Below are 12831 nucleotides of genomic sequence, written 5' to 3' on the forward strand. Positions count from 1 at the left end.
TCAGCCGAGTTACCACGCGGACGTAAGGAAAAAGTTTTTTCAAAAATTCACCATAAATCGAAATATTGTGCTAGAGACTTCCAATTTGTTGCAAAATGAAAGTAAATGATTGAATATTACTAGAATGTAAGAGTTTTAGCTTACAATTGCGTTTTTCGACCATTTCAGTCGAGTCAAAGTTGACTGAAGGTTGAAATTTTTTGTCGTCGACGTACGGTACATCCACTCGGCACCCAACAGACAATTTTAGTCGACGTATGATACAGTCCTCAAGGAGTTATATTCCATGGTCTACCTGAGCTCCATGGTGGCCAAACTAAAGTTTCTATACAAATCTCAACTGGGCCCTCAGTATGGATATAATCTGACCATATCTTCCATAAGGACTGGTAATGCCGGATAGATGTCTGTAATTTTTGCACTAGGTACCTAGCAATGTTGGGTGAGTAATTATCACGATAGATATTTTTTAAAAAATCTATGCATGAAGGTCTCGGCTTAGAAAGGAGGATGCGTAAGAGATTTTCCCTCCTACTGTCTGGGATAGAACAGAGGACGACAGTGGAATTGATCTTTTTGTCTGTTGCTGAGGTAATAGGAACCAGTGCCTGTTTGGCCAATTTGGGGCTATTAAATACACTGTTCCTGTGAAGGTTAGAAGTTTGCTCAAAACCTTTGAAATCTGGGACAATAGAGGAAAAGATATCATCCTCCCTTTGTTCCAGTCTTAAGGAAGGCTTCTCTTGCTGTTGCTTGACTGTCCAGGTTTGGAGACACATATGCTAGGAGTTTGTGATTCTAGTAAGTGGCAAACAGGTCCACTTCCAGTTGTGGAAGCATGCTGGCTATTGTTTGAAAAGAGTGGTTGTCGTTTTCCTTGATAGCGAGTCTGCTATTACAATGAGACCCCATGTAAGGTGAACTGAAGACATGTGCCACTTCTTTGCTTGCGCCATCCAAAGGATGGCTAACATTACCATATTGAGAGGAGGTGAATGTGATCCAGACCTCTTGATGTAGGATATTGTAGTTATGTTCTCTCTCTTCTGGAGGTTTGAGTTTTTTGAGACAAAAAGACAGCCATCAGCTCCAGGAAACTGATATAAAAATTCCTGAGTAGCTGATCACTTCCCTGCCACTTGACGATCCTTCCAATGTCCTCCCAACCTGTCAACGAGGCATCTGTGTGTTTGTCACTCTTACAGACGGAGGAGTCAGGGTGACCTGTTTCACCAGAGATTCCTTCCAAATCCAAGGCCGAAGTATCTCCCCAACTCTTTTAATCCTTTGATGAGGTTGGTCTTGCATTTTTTTTTTTTTTTGCATGCGACAGCCAGAATTTGTTCACATTTTTAGTTGCAAACTATGTATTGGGTCTCTTACTGACGAGAACTGCTGCAGGCCCATCATACGTTCTGATTGCCATCTGAAAACTTTGGGCTGTGCAAGGAACCTTTTGAGGACTTGCCTTACTCTGTTTTGAGTATGATGGGGAGAGACAACAGGCCGTGAAGAGTATCCTAACACAGCCCCTGCCACTGAAAGTGTCTCTGCTGGGCATGAGGTAGGATGTTTTCAAATTTATAATAAAACCTTTTGACTGTGCTGTACAGTAGTCTGTTGACCATTGCTCTTAGGTTTTTCAAGCACTCTTTTCTTGTGGGCCCCCAGATCTTTTTGTTTAAGTTCTCGAACGAATACCATTGCTAGTTTTGTAAAATATTCTTTGGGCAATGTTTAGCCCAAAGGACATGACTTTGAATCTGTATCTTTTCCTATCCGGGACCTTAGGAAGGAGCGAAAGGGAATGGCTGTAGGGATGTGCCAGTGCACATCTTTCAGATCCATAGAAACTGTCTGAGTCCCTTTTTGGAATGATTCAATGTACTTAGGCAATGGTAATTATCCGAAACTTTCAGCAAACAATGCGCTTGTTCAATGTTGACTGGTTGAAGATCACTCTTCTTTTGGATGAATCCTTTTTGAGGACTGAAGAGACATACTTGGTGGTGAATATACCCATGTTTCTCTATGGGCCCCATTAACAGGGCCTTTATATACATATCAATAATGCTGTCCCCCAACAGGGAAAATTTCCATTGTCTGTGACGTCATTGAAGCTGACCCCCAACCAATATAATTCCTTTCGTATCTGCCTCCTCCTCTGCCTTCACCTTTGATAGACATTCCAGGTGTCGTTTTTCCTTTTATCCCCCTATGAGATGGTTTTTGGACCTTGTGAAAAAGGATGGCCTTGAAGTTGTTATTGTCCCTTTGCAGGGAATTGTCCTTCTGACCACCTACCTGTTTTTTGAGGAAAAATTTTTGGGGGTGACTGAAGGCTTATATGATTTTAGATCAAAGTGAGCCTTTTTTGGAGATGCGTAAAGGGAAATTTTGGGTTCTTTGTTTCCTGAATTCCCCTTTTTCCAGAAGAGCGTACTCTACAATTCTCTTGGTGGGCATGCTCGTTGAGTTGAGCCACAAACAGACTCCTCAAACAGGTCCTTACAGAAGGGGTTAGAAAGTAATAATGCAGTGATATTGGAGAGTGATTTGATGGAGCTCTCCAATGCTTCCATTCACAATTTTATGCGCCATTCTAGGAAGTCAAAGATGCTTTCCATCGGGTCATAAGACTTTTGGCGTCAACAGCAAAAATTATCCTGGGATGTTCTGGAAGCCTTTAGATGGCAACTTCCAGCAAGGTGGTAGAGGTTATAATGCTAAGGAGTCGGAGCCTAGCATAAAATTTTGACGAGGCTACTTGGTGAGCAACTTGGGTCTTATTCAAAAAGGAAGTAGAGATCCATTTTTTACTGACCTGGTAAAGGGTGATTTCTTTAGTTTTTAATGCTATAGGCACAGATAAGAAAACCATTTCTGTTAATGGTTTCTCCAAGTCTGGTGAGGATGGTACCAGGTGCCATTCTGTATTAAGGAATGCTACCGTTTGTAAATTCTAAATTTACAACTTCAATCATAGTTTTTCTTTCATTAATTACCTACTTGCCATCGGGAGAGAAAATGCACATTGAGGAGTCTCGCCAAGGATTATCAGTATTATCAGGGGTGAGTATTGGAGCCCCTGTTATGTTTTGATCTGAAGTTCTGTATTCCAAACTGACCCATTGTTGTTTCTAGTCTGAATTCTAAAATCAGACCTTGTTTGGGCGGCACTTGTATCTACACTCACTTTTCGGTTATAGGATGTAGTACTTTTACACTTTGGTGCATACATGACTGACTGACTTTGCTTTTCAGAATCATGCTTCATGTCCCTTATATATTGCCATTCTGTGGCAAGGGCATCTTTGATGGTACTCAATTTCCTTACGGAACTGACCAACTGGCACAAACAGTGTAAACAGTGTATCCCCTTTGGAGGAACTTGCCACAAACTGTGCATCCCTCTTGGGGAAACTTGCAGCAAACTGTGTATCCCGTTTGGGGGAGCTTGCCGCAAACTGTACATCCCTTTTGGGGGGTACAGGTCAATAAAAACTCAATTCCCTTACAGAACTGATCAAATGTCGCAAACTGTGTATCCTTTTTGGGGGAGCTTGCCGCAAACTGTGTATCCCTTTTTGGGGGGTACAGGTCAATAAAAACTCAATTCCCTTAAAGAACTGATCAAATGCCGCAAACTGTGTATCCCTTGTGGGGGAGCTTGCCGCAAACTGTATATCCCTTTTGGGAGTACAGGTCAATAAAAACTCAATTCCCTTACAGAACTGATCAAATGCCAGAAACTGTATCCCTTTTTTGGGGGAGCTTGCTGCAAAATGTGTATCCCTTTTGGGGGAGCTTGCCATAAACTGTGTATCCCTTTTGGGGGAGCTTGCCATAAACTGCATATCCCTTTTGGGGGAGCTTGCCATAAACTGTGTACCCCTTTTGGGGGAGCTTGCCATAAACTGTGTATTCCTTTTGGGGGAGTTTGTGCAATCTAACTGAGCTTCAGCAACTAAATTGTAACTGCCTGTTAATCAAGGGGCAGAAGTCTTGGGCAAGTTACTACCCTTCCAAAAAAGTAGCAGCAATGATAGCTGCATGGGGTATAGAATTCCTTCTGGGAGGTTTCTCCCATGGCTAGCTCAAATTTGTGTCCCTGAGCCTTCTGGGTTCAGCAGGGCCATTTCGATGGCAATGTCCACTTCATATTTTTTAATAAGAAAGTGAACTCCATGTAAAGATTCCTCTACTTCCTCCAAGGGGTTAACCTGGGAGGTCTTGGCGACTGATGTTAATAGGTTTTGGCCCAAACATTGATGTCGTTCAGAGGAAGGGCTAAATATCTGCTGCTGGAGTTCTGTCAGAAAGATATAATCTCCCCCTTCCTCACCCGTACTGAACCCTAGGCCCCATTGAGACAGCTTAAAAGTAGCTGTTTTGTCCTTAAAACTTGCTGCCAGGAGCATACTGCATGCCTAATGGCGGCCCTGTAGTGATATAAAGCAAGTTGTTATTAGAACCTAGTTAGTATTAATCGTTTTTAAATGAGGGACACTTCTGTAGTTCCTCATATAGTTTCCATATTACAGGTGAACTTGATTACAATTGTGTAGTTTTAATACATTTAATTTAATATCTATATTAAACCTCTAAGGTTTAGGTTAGTTTTCATTCCTGTATATGGCTGTATTACTTATAGACTGTTCGTCCTTTTGCAATGGCCAAAGGAAATTTTTAATTCCAATTGTCATGCCATTCAGACTAACTGCTATGAACTAATTTGTTTAACTAACCCAAACTATTTTATATAGCTTAGGGTAATGATTCTAGTATAATCTACGTTAAGCTAAGAATAAAGGATTTCTTAGAAGGTTCTTGCTTAACCTATTCTAGGCTTATTTACACCTTAAAAGATATAAACTTTACAAAAAATAATTCTCTTATAATCTGTTTTTCTGTTTTATGTGGCCAAGTCTACCCTTTCATCTGATATTCAGCCATCGCTGTTTTAGGCTAATAGTAGGATATTCCTGAAAAGGGGGTTCCTACTTAATACGGTTAGGCTACTGCCTGTTCTAGGTTAATATCACCTTTAAGGATATAGGCTACATAAGACCCTACTAGCATGTAACCTTACAGATATGCTACTGAGTTGTAAAAAACTAGGTTATTTTATTTAGGCTAGGATACTGTTTATGTGTAATCCTAGGCTTATTAACCTAGTATAGGGTATTGCCTAATCCAGGTTATTATAAAAACAGAAAACTTACTATTATGTAACCTTACAGTTATTCGACTATCTCTCTAACCCAGGTTGTTGTTTATATCCAATCCTAGGCTATTTGGTTTACTATATAAAAAAATCTTTAAAAAATTCGATTTGCTGAAAAAAATTCTATGGCTTCATACAGGGTTCAAAGATGTGTCCACGAAGTATTATATTAAAATTTGCCTTATTTCTCTAGTATGGCCTCAAATGTAACAATAACTATATACCCATAAAACACCAGTAGCACAAATGATTTAGTCTGGTGTAGTTTTTGCGATATATGTTACAAAAACTTCCTTTGAAATGAAATGTATAATGTCAATAATATCCTCTACTTGGCACCTTTTTAGTTATTTCTAGCCATGACAAAGCACGCATCATGCCATAATGCCGACAGTTGCCTATAAACTTCCGAGTTAGAAGGTCACATTTTTCACGCTCGCTAGCCTTGACTGAACTCTATTTACTGCAGTGTTTTTGCTTTTTCACCATGCCTAAAAGGTCCAAGAGTTCACTTCATGCTTCTAGAATGCGGAAAAGCCCAGTGGATAAGTCCAGGCGAGAAGTAGAAGAAAGAATTCAAGAAATTAGTGCCATAGAGGGGAATGGAGCGACGGAGAGAGAGCTGTCACCCAGCAAATGGCGCAGGCTGCGATCTCTGCTGACCAGAGATCAACCACATCCACTCCTAAATGTCTCTTTATTCGTTCGTCACTACTAAAGGGCAGAAGATATTTTAGAAGAAGAAAGCAGTAGCTCGGAGGCTAATATTATAGATGATCCTGAAAATAAAATTATCATAATAAGTGAAGCAAGACTTGATGAATTACAGTGAACCCTCGTTTATCGCGGTAGATAGGTTCCAGAACTGGCCGCGATAGCTGAAAATCCGCGAAGTAGGGACACCATATTTACAGTATTTATTTAACATGTATTCAGACTTTTAAAACCCTCCTTTACATAGTACTGTTAACAAACCACCCTTTACAGTAATGTAAAGATATCTACAATACATACATACAGTACACAGGCACAAATGATAAGCAATAAAACAGTAAGTGAACATAAAAAAATAGAAAGATTGTTATGGTGCGTACTGTACAACTGTACAGTATTTTACTCACCACGATAGAGTTGGAAGTTACAATAAAGCCCTCCTCGTATGTACTGTTAACAAACCACCCTTTAATGTACAGAACACTTAATGCATGTACAGTACCCTAATCTAAAACAGGCACTAATATTAAAATGTTAGAATATTAAAGTATATAAAGAAATAAAGATTGTTACTGTACCCACCATGAAAGAAGTTGAAGAAAAACTTTAATGATGATGGCGATGAATTTGCTGCACAGTAGAAATAATGATGATGATGAAGCTGATGATGTCTTCTACTGTGCAGCCAATGATTGTATTTTACGTCTCTTCAGACTGAGGTGTCTTTTCCTGGGACACCTCTTCAACTTCTTCCTGGGACACTTCTTCAATTTCTTCCGAAGGCATAATAGCAGGAGGAACTGGCTCTTTTTGCGAGGCTGGAAGAACACTGTGATCGGAAGTTGCTGCCGCTGCTTCTTTTTTCGATTGAAGAGTATCCTGTAGGGAGTCATGTCTTCATCGATTTTGTTGCAGAACTGCAGAGAACGAACCATATCCTCGTCCCATTCTTGTGACAATTCTTTCAGCTCCTTAAACTAGGTTGCAGAGCTTGGCAAGCCGTTCTAATGTTACGCCTGTTTCTTGACAACTTCTTGGGTCTCTTCCTGTGGTTCATTTTCTTCCTCACTGGCTGATTTTGTCAGGTCTTGAGGTCTCGTCAGTTAGCGGCTGGGAATGGCAGTCAACAACTCGTCAACGTCTTCCGTCGTCATGTCGCCAAACCCGTCACCTCCAATTATCGCAGCCAACTGCACAGATTTCCGTACTGCAGAGTGTTGAATCTCGGCAGGCGTAAATCCTAAATCGTCAAACAAACAATCTCGGACCACAACTTCCTCCAGCTCGCGTTAACGGTAGCAGGTTTCATTTCTTGCAGTGCCTTCTGGATGTTCTGAAGGCACGTGGCAATTGTGTACTGCCGCCAGTACGCCTTCAAAATTGAATGTTTCATCCTCATCTTCTTGGGCGGCATCCACACACGCAACGAGGTCCGCCAAAGGTATTCTTCGTGTAGAGGGCCTTGAACGCCCTGATAACCCCCTGGTCCATCGGTTGAATTAAGGACGTTGTGTTGGGTGGCAGGAACTCAACCTGAATGCCCTCATGCGAAAGATCAGTCGCGTGTCCACCAGCGTTATCCAACAGAAGGATCTTAAATGGCAAGCCCTTCTCTAAGAGATATTTACTGACTTGTGGGATAAAACACTGGTGGAACCAGTTGGAGGTCAGCATCTTCATAATCCATGCTTTTGGATTATGCATCCAATACACGGGAAGGAGATTCTTATTTTTATTTTTCAAAGCACGAGGGTTTTTCGACTTATATATAAGCCCTGGATTTAGCAAAAATCCCGCAGCATTGCCACACATTACGAGGGTAACACGATCTTTGAATGCTTTAAAGCCAGAGGCTTTGGCTTCTTCTTTGAACAGGAAAGTTCACGATGGCATTCTCTTCCAAAACAAACCCGTCTCGTCCATATTAAAGACTTGTTCGGGCTTGTATCCACCTTCAGCGATAATATTCTTGAACGTCTCAATCGCGTAAGTTTCAGCAGCGACCGTGTCAGCGGAAGCAGCCTCGCCATGCAGGGAAATGCTTTTCAGGCCGAAGCGTTTCTGAAACTTGGCGAACCATCCTTTGCTGGCGGTAAAACGTTGTGTCTGAGGCTGGGAATCAATGGATGTCCCTGCTTGAGGTTCATCTACATCATCTTCGTGCCTTCCTCTTCTTCTTCAGCGTGGTCGCCATCATCTTGAGGTTCCTTTGCCGCGAAAATCTCATACAACCTCAAAGCCTTGGTTCGGATGGTGTTAGTATCCAAGGCTATTTTCTTCTTCCGCAGTCGGCAATCCAGATTGACAAAGCACCTTCCATACGGACGTCGTTTTATTATGAGCCGTAACAACTTCGCTTTAACTGACTTGCTAAAGGTGATGGCAGCCGTCTTCCTAATCTTCGCCTCATCCTTCTTAATGTAGCGAACGGTGGATTCGTTCACTCCAAAATGGCGGGCCACGGCCGTGTAACTTCTCCTTCCTTCAACATATCGAAAGTGTCACCTTCTCAGCAATCGTCATCATTTTCCGTTGGCGTTTAGGCTCAGTACCAGCCTTAGCAGAAGCAGAACGCTTTGGAGCCATTGTAGGGGTTAAACAAAGTTAAACAAAAAGTTCAACTTCAAACACACACTGTCACGCACAGCACTGGTAATGTAAACAGCATCTATCTACCGAGAGAGCGGGAAAGCGAAGTGGCGCGAGAAGATGCTGCGGGTCAGAGACAAGGGAAGCTGCTGCAGGTCAGAGAAACGGTCAAAACACCAATCACAGGCGAGATTACAAAACTTGGGAGCTGATTCGTCATCTATCACCAATGGAACCAATCACAGCCCATCTTACATGCTAGTTTCAAATTCAAATATACTTTACGCTATTTTATGCTTTTTTTGTTGTAGTAGTTATAGGTTTATTCGAGATGTGATTTTTGCAACAAACAATATTATTGGATGCAGTACAAAAGATTCATGGAAAAGATGCACATTCATTACATTTGTATTTTATAATTAGTATATATGTAGCCATCAGCAGCCTTACACCATTCAAATATGACAATGTCAGACTGCATCTGATTAGCGTTTCATGTTCAGTTTAATTTTACTAGTACTATAATGAATTATCGTATGATCACATTCTTTTTGTTTAATTTCATTTTGTACTGAATTATATGTCATAATGCAATGAACCAACAATACTAGCAGATATTAATAATTATTAATGGAATTAATGAAATATTTGGGTCTTCATATATCGCGACTATTTTTGAAATTTCCAGAAAATCCGCTATATATTTTCTCTTATAATATACATACGTAATGGAAAAAATCCGCGAAGTCGTGAATCCGCGCTAGTCGAACCGCGAAGTAGCGAGGGTTCACTGTACTTGAATCACGAATCCCTAATTGTGAATGTAAAGTAATGCCCAGGATCCATTTGGCAAGGGATGGATTCGAGACACTAATAAAAAAGTGTAGGCAACTACGATACCCTAGAGTAATACCTTGCAACAAGATCAGAGCCTAAAATTTATAATAATGTGTCTTAGGCACATGAATAATCAATTAATATTCTTATATATAATCATTTTGCATTAATTAATACACACAAAAAATTAAAACTATAAATTTAATTGTAAGTCTTTTACTTTTTATGTAACTAAAACTTTGAAGGCCCTTTTAATTTTTTATGTAACTAAAACTTTGAAGACATGTTTCTCAAAACATAAGTTTTTCACCTTTGAAATGCATCTCCTCCCTTAGTATTGGACCAATCTACTGTATATGAAATTTTATAAATAACATGGGGAAACATGGTAGATTAATAAAATGCCAAGGATTTTTAATATTTTGAGTTGCTGATTTTTGGTCATTTTTTTCTGTCATTTTTCTGGGAAAATTTCATAAAAAAGAAAAAAATTCATATCGCGAAGAATTGAAAAATAAAAAATCCCTGGTCCATATGTGTTTTATACATGGTTCAAATCCCATCCCTTAAAAACTAAAAGCAAAGGAGAAGATGCATTTTGAAAATGGCTATTTTTGGCTGAAAAACGCTCTGGCGTCACAAAACCTAAGGTCATTGACCAAAAATATTTTACCCAGAAGTTCCACATAATGTCCTTAAACGAACCTCCTATATATCAACAACATGTCATTAAAAAAGTGGGAAACCGGCCAATCCCCTTGACGGCCCGGTTGTAAACAAGAGGGTGCATGCGCGATAGTCACTCCTCTCTTGCATGTTCTTTTGACGTTGGAAAAACTGGGTTCAGCTTCGCTGAAAATAAGGGAAAGTGCCCTCTTATCTTTTGAGTCGATTTATATACTCCATCACGTGTTATAATATTAATCATTACGACACAATACCTGGCCAAATGACCAACTAGAAGAGAATTCTTTTATATTAGTTTGGTCACCATGGAGCTCTGGTAGACCATGGAATGTAACTCCTTGAGGACGAAACAGCGACTACGCTACCAAAAAGACACATATAATGCGGTACAGAACATGTAAAAGGCAGGTATATATATATATATATATCAGCGGACAGGCAGTACAATGAGATACATAAAGAATCTGAAATATCAACAAGGAACATATATGACATGATTAACCCTTAAACGCCGACTGGACATATTGTAAGTCAACTAAAATTGTCTGTCGAGTGACAAGTGGACGTACCGTATGTCGACTACAAAAAATTTCAACATTCAGTCAACTTTGACTCGACCAAAATGGTAGAAAAACGCAATTGTAAGCTAAAACTCTTACATTTTAGTAATATTCAACCATTTACCTTCATTTTGCAACAAATTGGAAGTCTCTAGCACAATATTTCGATTTATGGTGAATTTTTGAAAAATACTTTTTCCTTACGTCTGTGCGGTAACTCGGCGGAAAATTTCAGAAATTCTTTCGTCATTTTGTCGTAATTTTTGCACCATTTTATATTAGCCATTACATAAAGTTTTATATATGAAAATGTGCGCAATTTCATGTAAAATACAACAAAAACAACACATGGTTGTAGCTTTTATCAGTTTGGAAATATTTTCATATAAATCACGATAAGTGCCAAAATTTCAACCTTCGGTCAACTTTGACTCGACCAAATGGTCGAAAACGCAATTGTAAGCTAAAAACTCTTACATTCTAGTAATATTCAATCATTTACCTTCATTTTGCAACAAATTGGAAGTCTCTAGCACAATATTTCGATTTATGGTGAATTTTTGAAAAAAAAACTTTTTCCTTACATCTGCGCGGTAACTCGGCCGAACATCTCAGAAATTCTTTCGTCACTTTTTCGTATTGTTTGCACCGTTTTATTATTAGTTGTTACATAAAGTGTTATATATGAAAATATGCACAATTTCATTTAGAATACAACAAAAAATAACTCATGGTTGTAGCTTTCATCTGTTTTGAAATATTTTCATATAAATCACGATAAATAGAAAAATTTCAACCTTTGGTCAACTTTGACTCGACCGAAATGGTCGAAAAACGCAACCGTAAGCTAAAACTCTTACATTCTAGTAATATTTAATCATTTACCTTCATTTTGCAACAAATTGGAAGTCTCTAGCACAATATTTCGATTTATGGTGAATTTTTGAAAATAACTTTTACGTCCGCGCGCAGTAAAGCCCCGTACACACTATGCATCATGATGCGCGCAGTGTTGAATGGATGTGTTGAAAAATGACTTTTTCAATGTGATGCTGCATCATGAACGAGTTGACAAGCCAGACCGATTTCACGTAGCTGCTCAGTGTTGCACCGACAGTCAGAGTGGGAGGACGTCCACTCAGCTCCAGTGCCGATGGCCCACTCTCCACTACCTGCCAAACCTCTTGAATGGAGAAGGAGGAACACTCTACATTTTATTGAATTGCTGAAGGTTCTACGTTTCTTCCTCAAAAGTTTCTTTTTTGCAGCGCACAGAGCAACTACACCCCACAGTAGAGTCTCCTGGCAAAGTACATCATCGGCAGACATCCTGGTGGTATGAAAGCTGAACTGCAACTGAACAGCTCACAGCCTGGTAATATAGAACAAGTGAGCAGTGTTGCAGTACAGTTTGGCCGCTAGTCATTTTAATTCAGCACCACTACTGCATCACGTGGCTGATACATGATGCATAGTGTGTACGGGGCTTAACTCGGCCGAACATCTCAAATTCTTTCGTCACTTTTTCGTAATGTTTGCACCGTTTTATATTAGTCGTTACATAAAGTTTTATATGTGAAAATGTGCGCAATTTCATGTAGAATACAACAAAAGATAACTCATGGTTGTAGGTTTTATCAGTTTGGAAATATTTTCATATAAATCAAGATAAGTGCCAAAATTTCAACCTTCAGCCAATTTTGACTCGACCAAAATGGTAGAAACATGCAATTGTAAGCTAAAACTCTTACATTCTAGTGATATTCAATCATTTACCTTCATTTTGCAACAAATTGGAAGTCTCTAGCACAATATTTCGATTTATGGTGAATTTAAAAAAAAAACTTTTTCCTTACGCCCGGGCGGTAACTCGGCCGAACATCTCTGAAATTCTTTCGTCACATTGTCGTAATGTTTGCACCATTTTATATTAGTCGTTACATAAAGTTTTATATATGAAAATGTGTGCAATTTCATGTAGAATACAACAAAAAATAACTCATGGTTGTAGCTTTTATCAGTTTTGAAATATTTTCATATAAATCACGATAAATAGAAAAAATCTGACCTTCAGGCAACTTTAACTCGACCAAAATGGTTGAAAACTGCAATTGTAAGCTAAAACACTTACAGTTCAGTATTTAGTAATATTCAATCAATTACCTTCATTTTGCAACAAACGGTAAGTCTCTAGCACAATATTTCGATTTATGGTGA

Source organism: Macrobrachium rosenbergii, chromosome 3 (genome assembly GCF_040412425.1).
Source record: "Macrobrachium rosenbergii isolate ZJJX-2024 chromosome 3, ASM4041242v1, whole genome shotgun sequence".
Lineage (NCBI taxonomy): Eukaryota > Metazoa > Arthropoda > Malacostraca > Decapoda > Palaemonidae > Macrobrachium > Macrobrachium rosenbergii.